The sequence below is a fragment of the Aythya ferina genome (assembly GCF_964211825.1).
Source record: "Aythya ferina genome assembly, chromosome: 17".
Taxonomy (NCBI): domain Eukaryota; kingdom Metazoa; phylum Chordata; class Aves; order Anseriformes; family Anatidae; genus Aythya; species Aythya ferina.
In genome coordinates, this window is record NC_140316.1 from 2,284,732 (window position 1) to 2,297,379 (window position 12,648).

Genomic DNA, 12,648 nt, shown 5'->3' on the forward strand with positions numbered 1-12,648 from the left:
CAAAATTCTTTGTAGCAATAACTTAGATAATAACCAACCATATTTCTGTCTTCTTTAGAAAGAGAGAGAGAGAGAGAGAGAGAGAGAGAGAAAGAACCATTTTGAGCTTTGAACTCCCCCTCCCTCCCCTCTTTGGGTCTCCTTTGAAAAGGCCCCCCTCATTTGCGTTTAAAATGGATGTTTCATACTGGTTGATTAGTGTTAGTATGGGATACCAGCCGCTCTGAGCCCAAGGCTCAGCTTGAGATCTGCGGATTATTCATCAACTTCCCCGGCAGGGGGGACCGTTTCTCACTTTCACTGCACAGCAGCAAAGTGTTCAGCTTTGCTTTTTAAGATTTTTTTCCCTTTTCACAAAGTTTTTTTTTTTTTTTTTTTTTTCCCCCATGAAGGGGTTACTTGAGTGTACATAACACCAGATCACTTTTAATACCAAACCTCCCTCTTTCCGACCAGCTTTCTTGGTCTGAATAGAAGAACATAATGGATCGGGACATATTTACCATATGTCTGTCTGGTTACAACCATTGTTTAAGGCAAAGATCATTTAAATACGTAAACTGAGACTTAGAGAGCACTTGATTTTGTCATTATATAAAGATTCTATATTATAGCATCTCACTTTTTTTTTTTTTCCTTCCATTGCACTGATGTTTTGTTTATCATATATTAATTTAGAAAAGACATAGAGGATACATGTTAGGATGTGTCTGTATTAACAATATTTCAACAAAATTTATCATTGCTGCCAGCATTTTGAGTACCAAGTCTAATCGAGCTCAGAATAGGTTTTTACAAAATTGTTGTTTCCTATTAGCTACCTGTGTGTGTTTGTAATATCTTGTTGTTGTTATTAATCATACCTATGGCAATAATGCTTCAGAACCAAGGAAAAAGGAGTTTTCCCTCTGCAGAACAAAAGTAAATAGCAGACAATTTCGTGTGCCTAAAATCTAGTCCACTTTTATGTCATCTGAGCTCACAAAAGCTGAAATGAGACCCCTAGAAACCTGGGGTCTCTCAGCTCTGTAAGCTATTATGGACACAGGAATACAATTGCAACATGAAGTTTTTCCAGACGTTTACTTGTTTGCATATGTATTTTCCCTTGCTCCTTTGTCTCTAGCTGCCTAAAGGCATTGATCGTTCCTTGAATATAGCATCTGGACACAAAGTTATAATGGCTACAAAAAGGCCCAATTACTTTCTTTTTGCTTTAGCCATCTAAAAAAGGCACGAACCGTGATAAGACTTTAGAAGAATCTATTGCTGAAAAAAAGAAACCAGCACCTCCAGAATATTACCATCCTATCAGCACTTACAATGAGAAAGAACATCTTCTAGATATGGTGTACAGTAAATGGTCTGGTGGAGCCGAGATAACTAGTTCAGATTAAACTCCTAGCTTTTAGATAGCAGAGACTGTGTGAGATGAATCACACAGTAAGTGTGACATGGGATGATTTGGTAAAATGCTCACAATCATGAATTCATCTTAAAATTAATAGCTACCATAAGCTGAATTTTTCTTTTGTTTCCTGCTCTTATCCCTGAAACATCCCGAAAATTATGTATCTTCTTTGGTACTTTTAGTGAATTACATTTCTCCTTGGAGACATCTTTAGCCTGCTTGCAAAGTAAGAGTAAGATAGAGCATAGCAATATGCAGACTTTGAAAACAAGAACTTCTTTGCGCTCACCTAGGCACCTGCAGTTGCCCTTTTGTAGTGAATATAAACTAATGATACATTTGTTCCCTTGGTTACCTTCTTTTTGGTTTTGAACCTATACCTCCTGGCTGAGCTCTCTCACCATGAAACCACTGCATGTAAAAGTGAGATGTGTTATTTTAAAATATGAATGGCTACAGCCATTGCACATTGTGCGAAGCGCAGTGCTATTGATACAGCATCCTCCTCCACAAACTGGTGCTTCAGTACTCTGGCTAGGTCCTGAATTCCAAGAGGTCTCAAGCAAGAGTTGTACCCAGCTGCTCCGCATATGTCCAGGAGACAGAACTGGAAACCAAGTGGTCAAAGAATGATTTTAGCCATATCTGGAGTTAGACATATTCTGAAGAAATTACGCAGATTGAAGTTCAGTATTTAAGTGCCTAAATCTCTCTAAAACTTGTTTTAGGCATGTGAATGTTTCTCTTGACAGTCTTAATGCTTCCTTACCCTTCTCATTTTTATGTCCACTGCAGCCATGATCACAGCAATATCTGAGTTTCTTTCAGAACTGCCTTGTGAATTCTCTTTCTTCTTTTTCTCAAGCAGAATTCATGCAATAACCACAAAAATGTAAATACGTACATACACATCTGCATACATATACATGCATTTATATGGACCAGCGAAACTTGTAACCAAGGCATTTGACTCTAGCAGTCAGGAGATGGGTGTTTTTATCACAGACATCAAAAAGTATATCAATAAGCTGGTGGTGGCAATGAAGCTGATAAGTCAAAGGATGTTGCAAGAGATGGATAGACATATTTTACATACTGTGCTGCATTACAAATGATGCAGTCAACATAAAATACACTAGAGAGAAAACAGAGAATACACTTAAAAAAATGTAGCTAGATTTCTTAGTGGAATATTGTAAATTGGCTCAGCTCTTGTGCCAATTCGCAAGCCACCAAATTGAACTGATTTAGGCAAATAAATTGCAACAAAAGAGCCATCAAAAGAAAACCTACGTAATCCTCAGTCATTTTCTTCATTTTTGTCTAAAGGCAGAGTGATAATTTAGGTATTACTTTCAAAATATTGGTAGTAGTAAAACCATTTGATCTGGACTCATTTAACAGGTATCTGCCCAACTCAATTCAAGTCAGTGAAGCCATCTTCTGCTTAAAGGGATAAATACAGTAAAATATCAAATATATGTGGTACTACGTCTATATTTGACAGATGGCTCTGAGTCTTACCATTTTCTATATGGTAATGCTGCTTTGTCACTATTAAGATTTATGTTGCTTTCCATTCAGATTCCTGAACTTAATTATGTAAAAATAACTTAATGAACAGAGGAGTTGTCCTAATTTGTCCTAGAGCTAGAATGAGAATATCTATGAGAGAAAATGCAGCCAGGAACTGAAGGTGGTTTTCATTTAGGAATGTAAATTTAAGGTGTTTAAAAATCTGGCTCTTGTTTCTCTCTCTCTCTTTTTAATTTATCCAGAGACCATGCATTATTTTTCTCCCATTTCTAGCATAGATAGAGTGAATACAGCTTCTCCTTACGGAATCAGTCATCTGATAGCAGATCTTAGCCACACTCAGTGCAGCCTTCATCTGCTCCCCAGAGGCTCCGTGTATCTATACAGGGTTCATAATATAAATTGCAACTGATTCAAGACACCCAAAACTGGACATTTTTTCCTTGAGCTATATCACCACTTCAGACTATAGAAATCACAATAATAATTGTAGCCTTGAAATTCGTATTATCTCTCTTTCTAGAACCAAAATAATAATGGGTTGCGCTTACTTCAGCATTTTTATGAAACAGTTTCTCATCTTTTTAATTTTTTATTTTACTGTATAAATAAAACCTGCTTGATGTTCCATAAAAATAGTTTTTCAAAATACCTGTGAATTATCTTATTTGGCAGGGATGTTCACTGCTGAACTTGGCCAAAAACTTATCCTGTGTTGTAACAAGGTGAATGTCACGTTGTGTAAAGGACAGTGCACACATAAAATACCCACTGTGCTGATGCTTATGCAATGTACATTTTTGGATCAATGTGCAACTGATCGTGCCAAACTCTCCAGTGTTGGTTCATGAAAAGCACACCAGACTGCCTCAGGTAAGTCTTCTCCTCTTAACTTAGTTAACTATGGTTTAACAACACAAATAGGTACATCGTTCATCTCCTCTGTTAGGGCAGCTTTACAACCTCTTTTCATTATGAGTGCAATACAATGGGTGGATTCGTGGATCAGAATTCAATCCAGAATGGATCTGAAATGGAGTTAATAACAATGGAGTTATTACACCTTGAAATTAATGTTACTGAGATCAGGAAGTTTACTGCTGCATTCATCCCCCTGCTTTTTTCACTGAAGTCTAAGTTGAAATCTGTTCATCAGGAGCATTTGTAACATGGTTCATCAGGCTATGGGTCAACATTTTAAAAGTTAACCAAATAAAATTTTATAAAGTCATTGTTTGCAAATATTAGCAGGGAAGGAAAATGGTGGTAGATGTTTGGCATGTGCGTAGATATAAGCTTTGTTCAACGCGAAACATATGAGTGATTTAAATTAAATTGCAATTTTTTTTTAAAAGCACCGTTTGGTCTTTAAAGAACCTTCAAAATAAAGAAAATAACTCGGGTATTTATTGTTTTGCTTCAATTTACATTGGTGCTATAAATAGCTGACAAGAAATGATGACAAATAAGCTATTGTAACCCTTTGGGAGTTTATTAGGTCATTTGTGAGAGTGTTGAATAGAGTCATTTGTTGCCCTCAGGTGTTTGAGAGTCTCTTTACCCTTGGGAAAGGAATTTAACAAAGGAGTGTATTTCAAAGAAAGCACTCTGTGTTTTCCACCTTTTTTCTGAAGTGTTTTCAAACACACTCCAAGCTAAAAATTCTCAGAAGTGAGAAAAGGAGGTATATATCAGACAACCCCTGAAGCAGTTGACAATCCCAGGGAGCAGAAGATAGGGTCAGATTCTAGATGTTGAATCCCAAATACATTTTCACCATAGGAGGCCCTGATTTTTTTTTTTTTGCCCCACCCACTGGGTGCAAACTTTGAAATGCACAATACAAAAGCATTGGACTAATGCCCTACTTGCATTTTTTTATTTAGTTGAAATGTGACGTCTTGTTTTTTTTCTCTGCTTCCAAAAAACACTGGGCAGTTCCTTTGTTACAAAAAACAAACACACAAACAAAAAAACAACACGACATTTCATCTGCCTTAATCTATACATCTTCTTAATTAAATAAAGGATTAGCATTTGCTTGGTCTATAATAAAACAAGTTGTCAGGCAATATCAATATAGCAGTCATGAGGAATCTGCTAAATATAAATTTAAAGAAAAAAAATAACTACAGTTCTAATTATCTAGGTAATATCTAGGGAGTTATCAGGCCCAAAACCAATGTTCTAAACAATATCTCTTTAGTGGAAAGAGGAATAAGATAGAAGCCAAAGAGAAAGGAAAACTGGAAGTGAATCTGTGTATGTTTTTTTTTGTTTGTTTGTTTTCCACTTCCCTGAACAGTAGCAATGAATTTCTGCTCTAGATTCCTATGTGAAATGCACAGAGTAAGCAGTTTTAGCATCACCCAACTTGGATTTAGTTAAGGAGGTGCTATTAAATGAATTCACTACCTCATTTCTCTTTAATTAAGATACTTAGGGATGAAAATATGTGGAAATTAAATGGCTAGTAGTAGCAATGATGAAATAACAGCAGATTTTACTGAGTAGAACAAATCTACAATGTGGAAGTCCTGAATTTAATAATAACAGTTGATGCGGGCCAAGCAATGAACAAGTTTTTGTTTTTTGTTTTCTGTACTGACAATTGCTGAGGGGTCCAAGGCAAGATTGATCCTCTTTGTTTCAGGAAGCACCAGCCTTTCTGCACAAATTTGGCTTAAAATAACCTTTGTTTGTAGAGTCTATCAGAGAAGTAAGACAGATAGAAATATGGAAATCACAGGAAATAAGAAAAAAATGCAAAAAAAAAAAAAAAAGATTAGGGAGATGTCACAAGAACAGTAGTGAAGACTAGTGTCACTAAGACAAAGATGCCTAAAACTAGACTAAAATTTTTGACTGAAATAGGGGTAAATGAACTAATCAGATTCATTGATTGGGTCAGGGATATCCAGAGAAAAAAGGAACTAACAAAGATGGGTGTTAGCAGTTAAATATAAATATTCAATATAATAGTTTGGAAAAAAAAAAGTATTTAGGATTGTTTTCACAATAATAATCTGTATTAAGTAAGGGCAAATCTTGATTTAATCTTTTCATCTCTTCTTGAAGTATTGCACTAATTTCTGGCTATCTCATCAGAAAGATATGGGTAAATTGGATGGATTTCATTAAACTGCACTGAAAATGACTGAGTTTAGAAACATGGAAATTTTATTCTTAGGTTATGTAAGCAAGAGAAAACTGGAATGGCCTCTTGTGATACAGTGATCTATCAGTATGACTTAAAGAATAAATCTCAATAATAAATTTTGTAGTTCATTTCAAATTAATCTTCTAGCATTACTGCTCTATCCTTCGCTCTGTTTGCCACTAACAGTATAGAAAAGCAACAAATGGCTCCAAGATTTTTATGTTTTGATATAAGGACTGATTTGTATTTCTTCCTCTGTACCAAAAGCTGTCCCTTTTTGTTACCATAAAGATAGGTTTAGTGGGAGCCATTTTAAAAACTCTTAAGAGTTCAGGATAATTTTGTGGCCTTCTAAAAAAAATCAATTAAGAATGTACTTAAAACTTCCAAGGGTTGGAAGCTGACACTTTTTATCTTACTGGAAGGCTGGAAGATTCCATTGTGCTTTTATGGTGTCTGCCAGTCTCCTTTCCATAGGGTGGTGCCAGGCAGGAGTTAAATGATTGAGATTGATAAAAACAGAACAAAGCAATGCGAAACAGAACCTGTTTTCAAAACATCTTTCAGTGTTCTGGATGTTTCCCTTGACAGAAGTCTGAATGTAGTGGGCATTTCTGGCCTACATTTTGGGGAGCTTACTGTTGCCTGTCTGTGTGTACCTAACACATAAGAAATAGCGTAACAGTCTGCATTTTCACGGTGTTGGCAGGCAGGGATTTGTGCGTTCCCAACACCCTTCACAGCAGGTTACAGAGGTTCCCAGTCCATCTCGGGGATGGTCCTGTAGATTTGGTCACTGTGTAATTCTTCTGAAAAGATCTACTTCAAGCAGGTTACAGCTCCAGTGGAAATTACAGACTTTGCACCTGAGTTTAGTACCTTGTGACTCAACATCATACAGATGCCTGGCTATCGGCCAGAGTTCCCTTGCACAACAAATAGGATTCAGGTGGAGTCCCGAATAGCCAGCACATTGAGCCAGCCTAACCTCTGCATGCTGGACTTGTATCCCTCCATCCCTTTCTGCACATTTCTAAAGATGAGTGCAGGCTTGATTTAGTAAAGTAAGCTCAGCAGAATACCAGTAATTCCCCCATCATGTTGCCTAAGTGCATGCAGTAGCACATGCCATGGAGGAGCCTACGGTCCTGTTTGCACCATGAATTGTTTCCTGGTCTCATTCAGGACTGCAAGAGCGCACTGTCTTCCACTTAGACTCCACCTTCATCCTTCCCTCTAGCTGAATGCCCTCCAGCACTTGTTTTCAAAGACCGATGTCCATCTTTTTTGATCATACAAGCCTGTGGATTTTTCATGGGAAGAGCTGCTGTTTATGGCTCCTTTTCTCTCTTGCTTTCTTATTCCTTGACTGGACTCACTGTGCATATGATGCAGTTCACAGGTAATTTGTGCAAATAAACCACTGCATGCTTGAAAGATGCCCAAGGTGAAAAATAGCTGAGGTTAGACTGTCCCTATGGGAATAATTCATGCAGCCTGCATACCTTTTGCTTAGGCTGAATTTGAAGGTATGGAGAAATTAGATTGTCAGTAGGTGAATGCCCTGACAGTGACGGCTGCTTATGCCTGCCTGCTGCTCCTTCATGTTTCTATCTTTCTTACTGGCCTTTCAGTATCTTTCCCATATTGTTGTGGATGTAGTCCACAGAGTGAGTGCTTCTAACTTGTTTTCTCCTGAACTGCCTCTGGTGCAAAGAATCTGGTAAGTTTTGTCAAGGCAGTTTTGCACTGGGAAAGTACAAAAGAGGAACTTGGAGTGCCTGGGGAAATTTATAATCAAAGAGTTCAGTGCACATGAAATTAGGCACCTTCAAGAATAGGCAGCATCTAAGCAAGAAATTCCAGTATCTCAGTTTTGTATTTGAATTCTTCATTGTATACTGCAAGCACACACAAAAAGTCCATCTGCTCTCCCTCATCCCAAAAGAAAGTTTGTCACACAAGCCATTCACGTAATTAAAATTCTTGTGTTTATTTGTGGATTGCTTAGAATATCTGCAGAAGCCTGCCAGTATCCCAGTAAGCAAAGCCCTGCCTCCTATTGCTTGCCAGAATGTCCCAGTGGTTTAGGTAGGGAAATTTACAATCTGTTGCTCATACTATCTACAGCAAAATGAATTCAGTTGTGAGTTGTTTCCCATCAGAGTCAAGATAAGAGCTTTTGCCAGTTCTCCTGTTATTGACACCCATGTCAGTAATTTAAACACACAAATGGAAGACTGAACTAGTAATAAAATGAAACTAGGGATACAGTAAGTGGAAAGGAACTAATTCAGATCCTGAAGTGAAATGCTTCTTTGATATCTGCAGTTACATCCATGCTTTGGAATCATCTAAGAAAAACCATTCCAATTCTTCCTCATTCTTCTGATCACTGTTAGGTTCTCAACACGACCACCATCAAGGAAATCAGATGGCATTCCTGCAGAGGGATCAGCATGCCAGTGCGGCCTCTGTTGACATGTTTTCTTACTTGGTGTTCCCAGCTCATAACAGCCCTGGCTCAGGAGGTTGTTTCACTCGTGTGCCCTGAGAGGAAGTTCTAGCCTGCAAAATTTCATAAGGAAACAACACACTCATTTTTCTTTCTCATGCAACCTCTACAACACTTTATTATGTGGTGCTCATTTTTAATTTATTTTATATGTAGGATAAGTTTCTTTCCATAGAGACAAATGTGCTTCTTTTAAATATGTAGCAGTAGAGATTGAGCCCTATTAATTGTAGCTTACTGTATTATGTATCAGATCATCGTGATTGGTTAATTCTAAATGAGGCATTCTAAAATAAAATTTAAGGAAAAGGTTTAAGATTGAGATTAAGTCTTCTTTATTTTGCTGTTCAATAATATAAAATGGCAGCCTTAAATATGGAGCCATAGATTTAATTTCCAAGGCACTTACTACACTGCATCTGAAATGAAGTGCTGAGACACCACTGTGAGACACATTCATGTTGTCTTACAAAGGGTGCAATACAAGATACAACCGCAAATTTTGACAATCAAATATAGGAGGAAGAGATATGAAACCTTTATTAATGTATTTTACATAACATAGCAGTTTCTAAAAACTATGATACCTTGAAGAAAGTCTGCAACTACTGGCCAGGATCACAAAGCATCTGCCTATCTGGAATCCCACAGAACTAAGAGGAGGTCAGTAGTGGCATAAATGCCCATCCATGTTTCAATATCATTGCAGCACTGAATTCATAAGCACCTATTGCCTTTTTAAGTAGCCTGTGACAGATTCACTAAAAACGTGCATGTGTCTTTGCTTATGTAGGCTGCAGATACTAACACTTTGGCCTGTGGTTCCCATTATGCAAATGCTATATGAAGTATACCTTTATTACATAGACAGAATGCACCCAAGAAAGCAGTTTTCAAAAGCAGCAGTCTCAAAAGTTACATTTTTTTTTGACTTAAAATCACAAAGCAACAGAATATGAGTAAATTCTACCTATTGTAGAAAGAAGCCCATGTTTAAATGCAACCTCCTTTGAAAAAGGTCAAGGAGCACCAAATGTTCATATTTCTGTTTTCATGTAAATGCAATAAAGACAGTTGCCTCCATGTAATAAAATGTTCAGGTTAAACTGCTGTAGAAACAGAGTATAGGGTGTGTGGTTTGGTTAGAGCAGCTGCCCAGGTGTAGCAGACAGGTAGAAACCTGTTTGATACTTCATTGTGCTCTTCCATTATTTTCAGCCCTGCAGACCAGACCCTGTATCTGTTTGGAGCAAGGAGCAAAGTGCTTTTACTAGTGCCTTACTACTGTACTAAGGAGTTTACTTTGCACTTTTGTAACCAAGGATATCACTTGTGGATTTGTGTTCTTGGTTCTTGTGAGAGCGTATCTGCCAGATAACCAGGAACTTGACCAATCTTTCAGGAAAATTCTTGGAATAGTGTACCGAAATCGTTACTTGACTTGCTTGGATAGTCCTATAGATTGTGACTATGGATCTGATAATTTCAGTAACAATGTCATGCCCAAAAGAGTAGCAACACTGGCCTCTGTCTCTGCATCAGTGACACCAATACACAAATTCAGTGCTGTCATCCCGTGAAAGTGCCGTGCTTCAAGTCCACTCATTCTCATGCACAGCACTGACAAAAATTTCAATGAAAACATTTCAAAAATGATTTTGCAACTTAAGAAAACATACTTCAGCAATTACCATTTCCTTTACCATGAAACCAAATTCACTGTACATTACAGCTTTAAAGCTGAGATCTAAGGTTCAGATCAACTCTTTAATCCTGACTGTGGCTTCGGGTACTTCCTGATATTTATGAGAAATGCTCCAGGCCTGCAGCTGGGCTTTGAACAAAAAAATAATGAACTTCATTGACTGTGAGCAAAGTTCTACACTATTTTAAAGAAAGTTAAGCTATGACATTTTTTAATCCAACACTGAATCACATAACCCAAATTCTCTGCATAATTCAGGAATGTTCAGAGCAATAAAAAGACAATTAGATCAAAACTGCTTGCTAAATGAGCTGAAATCAATCTGTCCAAAGTTGAGAACTCTTGCTAGTCTCTCTCCTGAAATGTCCCATTACTTTTCAGTACTTTTACTCTATAAAACCTGAATAAAAAGACTCTTTCCATTCTAACATACTCCATACATGAATACTTCATCTCCTCTTATTACTAAAACATTTAGACAAAGAAGGACAAAAATTCATGCTTATTTATACAGTAAGTTTTACTTATCATGCAGTAGGTCCTGTTTCTGTCAATTTTATTCAGAACTGAGTCAAATCACTTCTTGCTTACTTTGGTCAGGAATTGGATGCACATTAAATGTCAGCTAGGACTGATGTGAATTTGTAATGGGCAGAAATTAACAGAAAAGAGAGTTAAGTTGATATCGCATGGGACATTTTTAGCAAGGATATGATAGTTCATAAATAAGAGGCCATTTTCTTTTCAGGAAAAGAGGGCTTGGGGCACTGTCTGACAAAACAGGGTTTGGAATGAGCAGTGGTGATAACTGTGGTGATTAGATACCCCGGTAAATAGGGAGCATGTGAAGCAGAAAAACAGTTTGCTTCTGCTGAAGCAAAACATTGTTGTCATGGGGAGCAGGAGAGAGCCCTACACAGATTCCAAAACTAGTGAGTGATACTACAGCAGAAGGGTTACAGAGAATAAAGGCTCATGCAAAAGGAAAAACAGAAATTAGGGATTAAAAAATAGACTAGAGAATAGCAGAGGAAATAAGTTGAAAAATGTATTTTCCCCCTTCCCGAGATAAAATGCTTGCATTATATTTGTTATGCAGTGAGTTGGGTATTATCTCCTTAGGAGCAGATTTTTTCCGTAACATGCCTTTTGCTTTCTGTTTTGGTATGTAAATAATAGTTTTCCAGGCCCCTATACTCCACCCAAGGTAGCACAAAACCCAGGCTCCACTGTGTAGGCAGATCAGCTCCTCTATCCCAAGCATAATTATAGTAAATTAAATGTGACATTAAGAACTTGCATAGAGAAGAAGCAAGATTGTTAACTCATGAGATAGTATTTCAGATAGTAACATCAGTCTTTAAAACCTTGCCTAACTTTATTAAAAAAATAATTAAGAAGAATGTAAAAACATTGTGGTTGAGATTTGTGAGTACTTGAAAACTACCACAGGAATTTGAATGTTAAAGTTTATTTTGAGTAATTCCCATTTGAAAATTTTAAAAAATATTTTAAAAGATTCAGGACCAATATCTCGGGCTTTTGAAAATCTAGCCACACGTGAGTTGCTGTGTTCCAGTGTGAGCTGTTCCTTACTTCTTCTTCCTTCAGCACAATTTACAGTAGTTTTTATTCTGATATCTTGAGGTATTGTCATTTCTGGGGTTAGAACCAAAAGAGCTATTGCTACCTGAACTTGGTGTTACAAAAGTACATGAAACTTACACTGCTAGGAGGTTACAGCACAGTAAAACATTATGCTGAAGGTACTGAAGTGAGCATTTTCTTCACTGTGTGCATTCAACTCATTTATTTATTTACCATCCAGGATCCCAAAGTGCTGCTAACTACACAAGTTAACAGCTGTCTGCTAGTGCAGTTCCTGGCTCCTACCTCCTCAGGCATCTTTTTCCTGTTTATACTTGTACATCAAATGGGCCTTTGGAAAAATCCCCGATTTTCTTTTGTTCTGTTTTCTTTGTTCTGTTTCCATGCGGTCTTTTCCCCTTTGGAGATGACATGTATGGGAAATGGCTTATTGTAGCAACAGGAGACAGAAGGCAAAAACAATTGCATCGCGGATAAAGCAAACATCAAAGCAACGTGCAAGCTAAGTAGCTGTGAAAAAAAATTATTTTGTATTTGATATTTCAACGTGTTGAAGTCCAGCATTAGTAAATTTTTTGGCAACATGGAGAAAAGTAAAATGCAAACAACCTCCATTTTCAAAATCTTTTTTTTTTTCCTGTGTTTCTACTAAAAACCAGCCAGGACTATGGACATGATGCACCTGTTGCAACTGGTACATTGCCATTTCCACC

The 12,648-nt window shown here is 37.3% G+C and overlaps 1 protein-coding gene across 1 annotated transcript in view; it reads left to right on the forward strand.

The window, feature by feature from the left end:
- The window catches only part of PIWIL1 (piwi like RNA-mediated gene silencing 1), a 39,391-nt gene that overhangs the window by 2,591 nt on the left and 24,152 nt on the right, over positions 1–12,648 (forward strand). The window contains exon 2 of the mRNA XM_084491660.1: positions 3,623–3,820. The gene's annotated coding sequence lies outside the window, so the exon portion shown is untranslated. The remainder of the gene's footprint in view (positions 1–3,622; positions 3,821–12,648) is intronic.